The 15,127-nt window shown below is 39.1% G+C and overlaps 2 protein-coding genes and 1 pseudogene across 2 annotated transcripts in view; 2 read left to right on the top strand and 1 right to left on the bottom strand.

Annotated features, from left to right (window-relative positions):
* LOC145907419 (uncharacterized) overlaps positions 1-15,127 on the top strand; it is a 292,577-nt gene that overhangs the window by 35,027 nt on the left and 242,423 nt on the right. The window lies entirely within an intron of this gene.
* The window catches only part of LOC145907457 (ficolin-2-like), a 162,231-nt gene that overhangs the window by 7,173 nt on the left and 139,931 nt on the right, over positions 1-15,127 (top strand). The window lies entirely within an intron of this gene.
* LOC145907454 (unconventional myosin-X-like) overlaps positions 1-15,127 on the bottom strand; it is a 42,522-nt pseudogene that overhangs the window by 25,332 nt on the left and 2,063 nt on the right.

Raw genomic sequence — 15,127 nt, 5'->3', positions numbered from 1 at the left:
TGCCTACCTCTGCGCACACCTTGCTGCAACTCATGCTTACTTGTCACTGATGATGAACACAGTGGTGTTTGAAACATTTGCTTCGGCATGAGCAGCATACTAGCTTTGGCTTTCCTTTACAAATCATTTTCTTGTCACCTCCCAAGGTTAGACCTTATACACTCTTGTGTAACAACCTAACTTAACGCAGCAGTTTGTGGAGGACACAGACGCGTCTGATGCGTCTGCCGGTTGCATTCCATGGCAGAATATAGATGGCATGGAGAGAGTGAAGTTTTGTAGAATTGATTCCTGAACTCGAAATAAATTACTCGATAAATAGAATTTCCAGCCACCAAACACCAAGGGTCATGATGTCAGCTTCAGGCCATGTTAAAAACCAGAATTTTCCGACAAGATCTCAAAATACGAATTTCTTTTCGATCCCAATTCAGGGTTTGTTTCTTTTTCAAAACCGAGCGACAGTGAAACAATAGCAGTAATTAGAACGTAACAATAAGCAATTGTGACATCACAGGCCTCAACTGGCTTGCCGCAGACATACAAGGAACTGTGTTTATGAAACAACCAAATCGAAGAAGCAATAAATTGATGCAAATGTACAATAAATAATATTAGACAGATAACATTGTTAAAAGATAGGCAGTCTAAGGATAAAAGGGTTGACAACAATAGGTACGAAAGTGGTTGGAATATTTCATGTTACGTGGTGACGTCGTCGTGTTGGTGACGTTATTTAGATGTTAAAATTAGGCGGAAACACATGTTTTGGGTGTGGTTCATGATTGCGGCGAAAAATTGTGAAATAATATTGAAATTACAAATCACAAGTTGAAATGCCATGAGTGGGACTGACAACTTTATCGCTGGTTGTGATTTCTATGGTTATGGAATTTGGTTTCCCGAAAAACAAAATAGACAGAAAGATCACCAAGTGCTTCACGACAAGAAAGAATATGACTAGCGAAAAAAACATGTGAAAGTGGCAAAACAAATGAAAATCGTAACTGCAAGGTTTAAACACTGGAGCGGAGTATTGAGAGTGGGTGTAAGCGTATATGCCGAAACTATAAGATACATGATCCTGTAAATAAACCTTATTGGACGTGAAAGACTTGGAACAACTCGCGAGCTCGTTCGGGTCCAACGACACCCTGGTTAACTCTGTGGATCCTCCCAACCGACGAAAGTTTTTGCTTAGTAATGTCACAAAAACATGCATCGGCGAAGGTAATATTGTGTGGTAATGTGGAAGCCATTGATATAGATCGCTGTGGTTCATATGGTAACCCTGTGGAAAACCCCTGATCATAACATTCAAGTTTGTGGCTAGAACGACAAATACTAAAGTTTCGTTAAAATCTGAACGCAATAAAATTGCTCGGTGTCAACTTTCAATGCTTTCGGCGGAAGAGGGCGGTGACGTAAGCTCGCATGAGTTTCACAATCTCGTTAACTTGTTCTGCGGTGAAGGAAATGTCCCCTCTTGACTCGGTCTGAAGTCTGAAAACATTCGCAGATCCCGCTCCGAAAGACTGGATCCTGAGAGGAAGACACAATAACATGTTCAACTCAAGGAATGTAGCTGCAAAATCTTGTTTAATTGTTTGGAACAGTGGTTCTGAGACTTTTCAAACGTCAGAGCCGAATTCGAAACCGGCCGCAGCAAACCCGAAACCCTATTTGAAAACTTTTTTTGTAAGTGGGCATTTGACCGAATCAAACATTTGGGCCGTAGATAACCAACAATTTTGTTTTCTGACGCCAAATAAACTGCAGGGAAATATGGACTCCACGTTACCCCACTACTATGGTTATGGTAAGTTTATGTTTCGTAAAATAAACTGCATTATATTCATAAGACCGATAAGCAGAAATGTTGAGAGCCAATAACTCCAACAAGTTTCGTGTCTTCCCGCGTTGAAAACGAACCATTGTGTTCGATCAAACTTACTTTTCATATGAGAAATGATCCAGGGACTGTGAGTGACCTCGTTTGAACACAGTTGCTCCCTGCGCCGATATCGCCAGAGTGAGAAGGGTTTGACCGAACTGCGCGTCCTGATTTTCAACTTTAAACAAGTAGGATCCGTATCCGGGCCACCGACGTGCAAGGTTAACATATTCAGCCTGAAACAAATTGTTGAGATAAAATGAATTAGACGGAATGAAGAGAACGCGAAATATGCTGAACATAAAATTATGCGAATAATATTTAAACATCAAGCAGCCAAATACAATGCCAATAAATATCAACCACGGGCAGAGATGCACCGACATCCAATATCACAAAACTCCAGTCTTATTGTTTAGTGAGATTATTGTGATACTGACCACGGCGTCTTCTTGCGGCATTCCTCTCAATCTCCTCCATCTATCCAGGCCGTTTGATTTGACATCCTGCAGTTCCTCCAGGAAGAGAGTCCTCTTCATCTCACCGCTCTCACCTTCCTCCTTCGCCTTCTTCATCCCTCTCTTCCGGAACGTGTTGAAAAGACTCGACCCCTGAAAGAATTAAAATCTGACGAAACTCTTCGTTGACAAAAACGATTTGTTAAATTTTAACGTTTCGGCCTCAATTAGCTTCGTCCACAAATTAAAATTCTTTGTTGTTTTACTAACTATCAATATACGAGCTGATTTAAAGAATGACGATTAGTTTTGGAATACGATTCATGCGCGGTTGGTGCCAACGTCCAAATATAACTTAATTTTGTTTTGAACAAAAACGAATTTAACGCGTGTGAACAATAAATATGCGGAATAAAATGGCATGGGCACCGATAAAACCACAAGTCTATCGAGTCAGGTCCCCATGGGAGCGGATAACTAGCATGGGATGAAAGGATGTGTTCGAAGTGGGGCAGATCTACGTGGCGAGTTTGGAATTTTACGTAATTTATGAGAACGTCTTAATTACCGAAAAAATCAAATTGAGACCGAATAAAAACCTTTACTCACAGAACGTTTCTTGACTGGCATTGAGTTTGCATTTAATTCATTCGAGAAAGAATCGGTTCGTTTGAAGTAGAAGTCTTCGTTTTCGTTTGTGATCTCGTAAGCGGCCATTAACTTGTTGATTGGATAATATTTGCCGATGACAGCACTGGAAAAAGAAATCCATGTTTTATATTCGCAAAAGAAGTCTTGAAAATCCATTGGCATTTTTATATTTTTATGCTTTTTGTTGGTTAAACGGAACGAAGCAATGAAGATAAAGTTTCGGCTCCACTTAAATAAACTTACTCAATATTGATTTGATGGTAATTTCCTTCAGCGAATTGCAACCTTAAAGCTGCGATATCTTTCAATACGTCATCAGATAGAGGGTAAAGTCCCTGTATCACTTGTTCGTGGACCTGCAACATTAGGGAAGTTCTGAGTTAATGTTTTTAAGAAAGCTAGAGGTTTTATGAAATTTATTTCCTGCATTGGAAACTCCTGCGTTTAGAAAATACAAAATACAAAAATGAGTAAATATTTATTTTAAGTCAAGCACTCAAGGTCAGTGTTTCCCGAAATTTTTTCGCCAAAGTTATTTGAGTTGAGAAGGAACCCAGACGATTTAAGGTATCCAGTAGCTCATGTAAGGAATTCTATGGCTCCGTGAAATCCGCGTTGGGTGCCAGGTTACCATGACGACAGAATCAACCGAGGCAAGTTTTCAATCAAAAAAACTAAAATCACTGAATGGAAACAGAGAAACTCCCGACTCACGTCTTCGTAAACGAAGTGATATTCGATTGAGTCTTCCCGTGCATCAATCGGATCGAACACACAGTAAAGTTTGAAGTAGAATACCCATTCCGAATCCTTACCGCCACTATCCGGATTCGTTTGTGATTCCGAGTTTGTTCTGTTTAAATTCGAATGTTTCGCGTTACATGAGAAAGGGTTAAATTACATGTTGCGAAAATCTACTTTTGTACGATAATATTTTTATTTTCTTCTTTGAGCTGTGTGACCAATTGCTTGCAACGAATTTGTAACTAGACTTCTCAAATCAAGTAAAAAAGTTCCAACGGCAACTTACTGTTCGAACTTTGCAACGATATCAGCGAGGAAAGTGTTTGGTTCAATCGCTCTGTCAACATCGCCCTTGTGTTCGAATATTGCGAACGTGTTCTTATTCCCTTCCACGTTCATTCCATGCTGGAGTTTCTGGACAACCTGAACACCAAAGTTGGACGTAAACTGTCTAAAGTAACTCCTCTAATTTAAAGTAAAAATATTTTGTAACTAAAACAACGAAACGCTTCTGAACACATAAAAATGCAGAACATAATTTAATAACAAATATTGAAAAAGAATAATGTTTGCCACCAACCAACAAAACCAGATCATCAGAAGAAAATACAATTCAAAATTATACATGAAATACTTCCGAGTGTTCAACATTACAATTTGCAGCAATGCTCTACTTGCCTTTCCAGCAGTGGTGAAAGAGTTGATGTAGATTTCGCATGTTGCGCCACCATAGCAGTTAATCACAGTGACCAGGTCCCTCATCTCCAGCACAGCACAAATCTCAGCAATGGAAGGAACCATCTTACGTCGACGTGACGTCTGCTGACTCAGCGCATTTTCACCGAACTCAGCATAAGCTCCACCAAGAGTACCAGGAAATCGCTCTTGTACCCTGATAACGGATGTTAATAAACAAACGGTGAAAAGGGATCCCTGAATAATCATTACTGTACAGATTCCCAGGCATCTTATGGCACATTTGTGTGCAGTCAACAGCGCGAGGTAAGATAACCCGACCCGCTGTAATGCAAAACTACTGCTTAGTAGCAAGTGCTTCTCAGTGGCGCACGCCCCACCAGTTTGGCCCGGCAAAATCGTCGGTGGACGTTAAGGTTTAAGACATTTCTTGGCTTATCTCTCATTAAACGAGCATTTTGTTTCAAATTTACTGGGAATACAAAGCATTGAGGCAAGCAATAAATTCTGGTTTACCAACAAAAGTGGGATTAGAGATGTTTTAGAATTAGCGCTCAGATCAGATATTCACAAACTTTTCGTCTGCGAAACCTAAAACGATTGTTTAACTTAACCAAGAACCCCCAAATTCAGTAAACCTTTTGTGTTAAGGGTTCCGCGAACTCTACATTGGATAACCAAGTTATTTACACACTTTGGTGACGTCATACCTCTTTAGATGCAGCTTCAGGTAAGACAGCACGGGACGTGATGGGTGGTACGCGCAACACATACAAGCTATGAGATGCCAGTAATGCGGACATGACGTCACATGAAGCTGGTCACACATTTGCTCGTCTGTGGTGAGTTGGAGGGTGTAGATGGCGGTTTGTTTGATTAATTGGAGGTAAAGCTCGTCCTGGAATAGCTTGGAGCCGTGGCACACTCGCATGATCGCCTGGAACGAACAGATAGATGGTTTGTTGGCTGGACGGAGTCGCAATGCTTTTTGATTGTCTGCTTTGAATGCTTATTGACGTCAAGTAAAACTTTGATATAAATTGTGATCTGTGAACATCATTCCCCACTCATTGCAAAGAAAGATCCACAATTACCTGACAAACGTCATAACATGTGCAAATATATAGGGGAAAAAACAGTTACAGGCGGGAATTCGAGAAATATCAAAAAGCAAAATTTAAAAACAATTTTTTCAGTTTTTTTACCTGGAGTGATTTCGCTTCCTCCTCAATGTTCTGAAAAGTCCGTTCTTCCATTTGAAGGAGGACGTTAAAAATCCTCACAGCCTCGTCCCTCAACGTGTAGTGGTCGTCACGAGAGGGCACCTGTGAGCAAACAACGGTTGATTATGATTTCTATGCCTTTTTTTAAGTAGCGAAACCAATACTTTCATATTTTTTTTTGAATAATCAACTTGGTTCATTAGCAACACAACAATGTGAGCAATGTTACGTCACAGATAGTTCGGATAAGATGATGTTGACGTCATCGTGGTTTTATGACAACCACATGGATACTTGCAGCACTATTAAGTTTGCGTTAGCATTGGATTTTGGGACGGATAGTTGTAATAATTGCTGGTTCACCTGTTCGTATGGAAGGGATAGCAAAGGGGATCTTAAAGGTTCGCTTGATTGCCTGAAGATTGGGTTCCTTTTGTAGATTAAGTTGATCTCCTTTTCATTGTCATCTGAACGCTGTTGCAACATACACAAATTTTAGTCATATTTTCATACACTATGGGCAACATGCTAAATATAAGTGAAAGAATGAAATGCTTTGGGCAGAGTCGTTTTGTTAACAACATTGTAATAATATTTCCTGATGTGTTTTATTAGCAGGTAATTTCAATGCAAGAAGCTTTTCGCCTGGCTACCTAAGTGGCAAGATATCACCAGACACATTACCGACATATTAGATCGAAGCAGTTGCCCTGAAAGCAGATTACTCCAAGCAATAAGTTCAGTTTTAATTCTACACTTCTGTACCTTGATCTTGTCCATTAGGATCTTTGTTTTGGTGATAATCAGAGGTTGTCCATCTATCATAGCCTGGATCTCACTGCTCCAGATGTTCGCGTCTTCCTCTACCTCCGTGCTGAGTCGGAGGGTGTGCTTCCTCCCGTACACCACAATCTCCCACAAACCTGTCTGCGTCTGTAGTGAAATAGAGGTGGCGTAACTTCTAGTATAGAAAGTGTGGATCGAAACTACAGCTGCCGGTCAATGTTCAGTAATATTACACAAAAAATCACATGCTTAAAGGAATCAACGTATATTTCCCTTGTGTTATACCAGACTGATCCTGTTTAAACAAGTGCTTTTTGTGTAGGCAACATACATATTATTAAACTTTATTACATTCGTTTTATGATTTTAAGTGTTACATGTTTTACATGTTTTACATGGTAAGACGGAATCGTCCAACTATGCAGGATCTCACAGCGAGGTTTGATTAACAAGTGTTCATCTCTAGTAAACACACGAAAGCCCACTTTTACTCCTACATACACCAGGGACTTACAAAGACGTTCTCGTCCGGTGAGGTGACAACACAGAGACTGTTGAGTCCCATCGACCCGATCTTCTGGGCATCGCGGTTGCTGTTCTTGAAATATTCGATCGCGTTTGGTTTCAGAACGAACCACCGACGTTGGTGACTCACTTTCTGCTTCTCGTAAGATGTTTTAAGCAACCAACCTTGCTGTATGAAAGAATCCTGGCCAGCCTGAAAGTGTTTCAACAATATTTTAGATTGTGGGCGAGCCTGAAGAGTTCTCTTACCACAAAGAAAAAATACGACATTAGTTATAAAAGAAAGTGTTACTGACTTTTATTTTCTTGACAAAACTTATTGTGTAATTTTTCTAACAACACACTTTGTCGTTTCGATGTGTGACCAATTGTGAAGCAATCATTTAAAAACCTGAAGTCAAATGGGGTTTGGTTTCTGTCTGTTTAACACGTACCGAGTCGCCTGAACTTGCTGTGTTCTTGCTCTCATTGAGTAAAGTGATCCAGTGATGCATTTCCTCCCCCGAATCACTCGCGAATGTGTAAACACGTTGCGATGTCGTCACAGTGAACGTGTTCGACTTTCCTGCAGTCACAAACCACTTAATATTATTCACATCTTGTCGCCACGATGCCACGATAGGAGTAATTGGTTCTAATGTAGCATCCATAATGTAACCGATTCCTGAGATTAAAATCAGTGCCAGAACTCCCAAAACCTATTTATATTGTAACGTCCTTCCCCTCAAGAGAAACTGGGAACTTGCTTAAATACACGAGAGTCACCTGACACAGATGTTGCGGTTGCCTGGGTAACGGTTTGACCGTCGACCGTCATCAGAGCGTTCTTCGGGTTCGCGAACTCGCTTTCCATGTTTGCTATCTCTTTCTCCGTGCTCGATACAATCTTCATCAACATGCTGCGGAAAAAAAGTTCCACTCAATAACATTTCACAGTATTTTCAGTGAAAGTCCACACTGCATCCAAAGACTTTTTACCAAACGTCGGCGATTCTGGTTTAAACTCACCTGTACCATTCCCCCGCCTCCTCGCTCGATTCCGCCGAAAGGTGGTGCACTTTTGATGACGTCATAATGATGTCAATGCCATTCTCTTTCTCTGTGACGTCAGTTACGTCGGAGATTTGACTGAGGTCGATCGTCCCCCGACACTTGGCGTTCTCTTCGTCGTTATCGTAAAACTTCAACTCCTGGTTGCGCAGCGTGAACCATCTGGATTTGGTTATTTGTTGTTGTACCTTGTTTAGTGTTTTGTTGTTGTACCTTGTTTAGTGTTTTGTTGTTGTACCTTGTTTAGTGTTCAAGCTTCGTGTAACTTACAACTGCTACGTAGAACTAACAACGGAAATATAATATGAAATACATCACCGACCACCAACCTTTTCTGCCAATTCTTCCTTGGGAGAGTTCCTCTCAGAGTTCCTTTGCCACTGTCAGCTTTCTTAAACAGCCAGCCGCACTTTAAACTATAATGTTTGCTTCTGAAGATCATGAAAGTGCTGTTACTCAGGACGCACCACCGTCTCTTCCACTGGCTCATGAGGCCACCCTATAACAGGTTGTAAGGTTGTGCAATGATGTGTTTTCAAATATCAACCAATCTTCACAGTGGCAGAGGTTGGTGTGACGCTTGCTAGTTTGTTGCTTAAATGTTGTTGGCCAACTTACGTGGAGTTGAATTTTATTTCCATAACAAACTGAGCCATTTAGTTGTTGCACTGATCAATGTGATACGTAACAAGCGAACTGATCAATATCAACAACTGTATTACTATTACATCCTTAAAACGTCACGAAATTTCAGTGCGCCGTGAGAACATATTGGACGAATGCGAGTTGTGAAGACTGGGAACCACGAAGGTGGAAATCTCAGTCCAACATATTATTCCGTCTAACCTTCACGTCGAGGTAGGAATGAAAGTATACGTTGGGACTCCACTTCTCTGCGACCTCCATACCGCCACTAGTGGACGTTCCATCGTCACTCATGTCGTCATCATCGACGTCATCAAACGACGAATCAGTGTAATAACTCTCTATAGTGGGTAAACACCCATGAATAATGTTTCATTATCAACAAGTTTGATTGAAAACACCAGCAATAGTTCAACCCCCAAGCATTAATTCAATACAAAAACATTGATGACGTCACGACAAATCACATGATGTCGTCACTACTTTGCCACATAAGTAATAGCACCCCGTGTCAAAACTGCGAAATTTTAAAACAAAGCGTTTAAACACTTACCGTCGTCCATATCAGACGTTTTAATGTCTTCCGCTTCGTAATTCTCCTCGTCATCTGGAACAATTCCATCCTGTGTGTTCTGTGGGTCGGGGAAATATTTGTTTACTAACTTTTTCCATGTAAGGTTGAAATTAACCTTTTACACTTGTTGTTAGTTGAGAAACGATAAAGATTAACTTTAAATAATCAAGAATCAAAACCCTTGTCTGTTTGTAGCAAAAGAAAAACGCACACAGGCAACTGCAGAGTTAAGTGTTAATAAAATAATATCAAATCGTTTGCTCTTAGCATAAATAAAACGACTGCCATATTGTTGTTTACTAATTGTCACCCAGTGCGAGAATACTTCCCTGCAAACATAAACAATATAACCACAACCTCTTCCCCGTCTCGGAAACTTACAATGTGACTCGTCGCCACTCAGGTAACTGTTACAAAACAACGTGCAAATCAGCTTAAAACAAAAACAAATATCGTACATTCATTTGATCGACGTCATACGATGTGTTATGCATCATTGCGTCCACTTGGCTTTCAAAATCTTCAAAACCCAAATCCTGGAGCAACAAAATGTTTAAAAAATCTTCTTTTTTGTCCATAGTATCACCAGCACCCCGAACTTTGCTTTGTGGTTGCGAGTAACTCGCTTATGCGTTGCATAAATCACAATATTACGCACTCGGGGGCAATTTAAAATCAATCAGTAAACGCCATTAAACTATAGACCAAATATAATTTAAACGGTAAATTATTTTAAGATGATTTCAGACCTAATACAAGCTGACTTGCTACGTAACGAGGATGACGTCATCGGATTGATTATCGGAATTACAACTGATAAGAATGATCTCGGGTTACGCAAAATCATTTGTTAGTGAATTTAAAAATAGCAACCACCATTAGGCAATTGAGCCGGATTGAATTGTTAGTATGGACAAAATAAAATCCTAGTAACATTCACAGTGTTGTTTGCACGCAAACAACTTATATTTGTAACCTGTAGAATGTCCATTCCTCTGTTTTCGTCTGCCTTCTCGTCGGGGTAATATTCCTCACCCACGTTCGTTACAAATTCATCGGTTGCTTCAGGTTGATCCTGATTAAAAATTATTAGAGTCAGCAAAACAAACAAAAATTATTTTTTTGTAAAAATACCAGATTATTTTTTTGCCAACTAAGATTGTTCTTAAATACCTTCCAGTATTCTGAATCATATTATGACATCACAACACTTATTCTCACCACTTCCAGCGCAAGACTCTCCCTGGCCTCGCTTCGTCGATGCATCTGCGCGATCTCAAGTTCAAGTTGGAAGATCCTCTCCATCTCCTCCCGTTCCGCATCATCAAGCTCCTCCTCTCCACCGGATGAGAGCATCCTCTTGTTTACGGTTGAGTAAGCACTGTCTACGTCAGCGGAATCTATGACGGCGGCGAGTGACGCAAGAGCCGATTCCTGCCCGAAGAGATAGGCGAGTTGTTTTTTTACAATAGAAATATGATTTGAATCTCTTGCTGGCGGAAACCAAGAAACAATTAAATTAAAAGTTCCAAGTGTTAGAAAGTAACCAACCCAAAAAGCAAGTATTTTGTTTAAAAGAACAAGATTTGTTTCACAAAAACGTATACGTAGCACACACAAGCACCCACGTGTTCGCCATCCATGGATTTGCGGGGGCTGTACATTTTTTCACAAGGTGGGGGCGGTGGGGGTGAAGGAAGACCCTCAGCGTCCTCCTCCAATCCGTTCTCCGTCGCTTCCCTGGCCATTTCAACCTCTCTCGCCATCTGGAAAGGGGAAATTTCACCAAATAATCAGAGAGTGACCAAGTATTGTGGGAATGATTAACACACAGAAAATATTGCACTTTTCGTGTTACTTGTACAAACATGTCAACCAATTGCAAAACAAGAAACACACATGTTGTGTAGTAGATTTGTATAAAATACAGTCATTGTTTACATTAAATAACAAAAAAATGTAAATACAATACTTTGCTTTATAGAGATGGAAGTTCAATGTTGTTTCAAATCAGCAGTTGAGTTATGGCTCTGATTATAGTGTTCCTCTGTCTAGTTCTGTGCTAAAGACTAGACATGACACCAGATGTATGTTTGATACTTCGTTATTGCTCGTTCGAATAGAATACCAATAGAATCCCTAGTATGTGGTTATCCGGTCACGTGACGTATTGTTTACATAGAGATCATGTTACACTCGATAGTTTGTAAACACTACATTCCTCCCCAAGTCATAGATGTTAAATCACAGGTTCAAGGTTATTTAACATAATACACAATGGCGGTTCGCTTCAAAGTAACACAATGGCATGGTTCAGTATATGAAGATACTGGGAGGTATTCGGACCAGAAATTGGCAGGATAACACAGGTAGTTTGGCAATCATACACTGACTTCTTATGAAAGTATAAAAGCATGTTTGACGTACGTATTGTGAAGAATGGCAATATACAGCATAGGTAATGAAGTACTGCAATATACAAGCGAATGAATCATGCACAATAGCATTTACATGTAAGTACCATCTCTCAGATATTGAGGGAGTCTACGATTTCGAGAAGGATAGCGAGGAACTGGGTCGCTTTCAACAAAATCATGTGCACTGTGTTCTTCACAAGTTGTTGTGTTATCATGGTCATATGTAAAATATGGGTGATCATTATCTGTATGTACATCATGTTGTGATGTTTTGTTTATTTTCTTAAAGAATGATGAATTTCTTGTCACTGTTTTGTGTTTGTTTTGTACTGTGATCATTGTGCCTTTTATGTGTGTAACAGTGAATGGTGTTGGATTGTAAGGAAGCATTAATTTGCCTTCTTTTTTTTCTTTCAAAAGAACCTTATCGCCAATTTGAAAATGTGATTCTTTTGCATGTGAATGGTTGTCAGCATATTTCTTCATTTTCAGTTTTGCTTTCTCATCTCTGTCACGAAGTTGTGTGTCTTCTTTCATGTCATCAACATGAGGAATAGTGATTTTTATTTTCCTTCCAAGTAGGAGTTCTGCAGGGCTCACTTGTGTAGTAGAATGAGGTGTAGCTCTGTAGTTTCTCAGAAATTGATGTAGATTACTTTTCCACAAGTTAGTTTCAGCATTCATGATTCTTACAGCTTTGTTGAGAAGTTTTCATAAATCTTTCTGCTTCAGCATTTGCCTTTGGCCAATGTGGAGTGATTTTGCGATGAGTAAATCCAAGTTGTTTTGCAAAATTCTTGAATTCATAGCTGGTAAATGGTGGACCATTATCTGTTTTTAGGATGTCTGGTATTCCAAAACATGAAAATGCCTTTTCCAATACTGGAATGACTGAGGTTGCTTTTGTTGACTTGATTACTTCGACAATTGGATATCTGGAATATTCATCAATTAATACAAAAATATATTCTCCTGATGGAAATGGACCAGAAAAATCTAGACTGAGTTCTTTCCATGGACTTTTTGGCAGTTCTGACATTTGCAGTGGTTCATAGTTGTTGGTAACTGTAGCAGCTTGACAGTATATACAATCTTTGACTGTTTCTTCCACTGTTTTGTCAATTCCAGGGAACCATATGTGTTCTCGGAGGAGTTTCTTGGTTTTGACAATTTCTTGGTGTCCTTCATGTGCCAATTTAATGACTTTCTTTTGTAACATTTTTGGAATAACTATTTTTGTACCTTTTAGGAGGAGATCATCCTCTGTTACTACCAGTTCATTTCTGATTAACAAAAATGGTTTTAGGTTTGGATCATCCAAATTTGCTTTCCATTTGTTGTTTCTTGTTAATTCAATAACTTTCTGAACTACTTCATCTTTTTGCAAGGCTTCTTGTATGTCAGCTTTTGTCATTGCTGTTGGCATAGCTGATGTTGCAATGAAATTTATGTATAATTCAGTATCATTTGTTTCTTTGACAGAATGGTGAGTGATAGGATGTCGTGACATGTAATCTGCTGGATTATCTTTGCCAGGACGGTATACAACTTTCAAATTGTATGGTTGCAATCTCAAATTCCATCTTTCAATTCTTGCTAGAGGTTTTGATGATGGGTTTTTGAATATCAATTCTAATGGCTTGTGATCTGTCACAAGAGTAAATGGTTTTTGTATTCCATACAAATACAAGTGAAAATGTTCACATCCCCAGACAATTGCTAAAGCTTCACGTTCTGTTTTTGAATATCTTTGTTCAACGGGCATGAGCACTTTGCTTGCATAAGCCACAATATAGAGATTATTATCTTCATCTCTTTGAGTAAGGACAGCACCTAACCCAACTGGACTTGCATCGACTATCAACTCAGTTTCTTTTTGTTAATCAAAATAGCGTATGACTGACTTGTTTGTCAAACTGTCTTTCAGTTGTTGCAATGCTTCATCATGTTTGGAGTTCCACTTCCAAGTACAGTTCTTGTGTGTTAATTCTCTCAATGGTTGAGTGATTGTAGCATAATCTTTAATTAATCTGGAACAGTAGTTAGCTAATCCCAGTAAGCTTCTTACTTCTTGTACTGATTTGGGAGTTTCAGCATTTTTAATTGCTTCAATCTTTTTCTCTTGAGCATAGATTCCAGTTTTGCTCATAACAAATCCAAAAAATTCAAGTTTAGACCTGTTGAACTCACATTTTTTCTTGTTTAATGTAAGATTTTTCAGTCTCAAAATATTGAGTACAGCAATGAGACTTTTATCATGTTCAGCTTTAGTTTTTCCAAATACAATGATGTCATCACTTACATTCAATGCACCTGGTATGCTTTCTATCAGTTGTTGTATGATCTTCTGGAATAATTCAGCAGCAGAACAAACTCTAAAGTTTAGGCGTTTGTATCTGTAAAGACCATCACGTGTAGAGAAAGTTGTGATGTATCTACTGTTTTCATCCAACTCAATTTGAGGATATCCTTTGTTTAGATTCAACTTGGAGAATACTATTGCTCCATTCAAACTGTGGATAATATCATCAAGTGTAGGACAGATGTGTCTTTCTCTGTGTATAGCTTTGTTAGCTTGTCGCATATCCACACAAATGCGAACTTCTTCTGGACTGTTTGGTTTTGGTGGAGTTACTATTGGAGAGACCCAAGGAGTAGGACCTGAAACTTTTTCAATGATTTCATTCTTCTCCAAATACTCTAGTTCTTTCTTCACTTTATCTCTGATATGGAACGGTACTCTTCTGTGTGGCTGTGCTATTGGTTGTACTGATTTATCAATGTGCAACTTTGCTTTGTATCCTTTGAGTTTGCCAATTCCTTCAAATCGGTCAGCGTATGATTCAAGGATATTTTCTTCAGCAGCCTTTACCATGGTGTTTGCAATTTCAAGCAAATGTAGCTTTTTTGATGTACCATAACTCAACAAACAACCATGTTCACCTTTCACCACATACAACTTTGTATGGATTTTGAAACTTGCTGTTTTAACTTCAGCATGGATCTTCCCTAAGATTGGTAATGGTTTTTTCGCTCCATATACATGTATCTCTGTTTTACTTTTCTCTAGTGTGCAATCTTTCAACTTTTTTAGATTTTTCTCATCAATTATGTTTACAGATGCACCGGAGTCTATTACGAAAGGAATTTCTTGTTCATTAACTTTCAAGATCATGTGTGGTGTTTTATAGTTGACGCTCTTTACTTGACACATGGATACACATCATGATGCTTCATCACTTTCATCAGAACTATAGATGTTTTCTGTATTTCTAACTTGTCTCTTGTTTTTGTTCATAAGACGACATTGAGGAAAATGATTGAACTTTCCGCAATTATCACACTTGTTTCCAAATGCTGGACAAGACTTGCGTCCGCGTGCATGAGGATAGTTTCCTGCACAGAAGTAACATTTTCTGTGTTTTGATTCTACATGCTTGTTTGAAGCTGTTTTGTTTTCTTCT

The sequence above is a fragment of the Ascidia mentula genome, chromosome 6, assembly GCF_947561715.1.
Source record: "Ascidia mentula chromosome 6, kaAscMent1.1, whole genome shotgun sequence".
NCBI lineage: Eukaryota > Metazoa > Chordata > Ascidiacea > Phlebobranchia > Ascidiidae > Ascidia > Ascidia mentula.
Note: the sequence above shows the minus strand (reverse complement) of the source record. Positions and strands in the feature narration are given on the sequence as shown.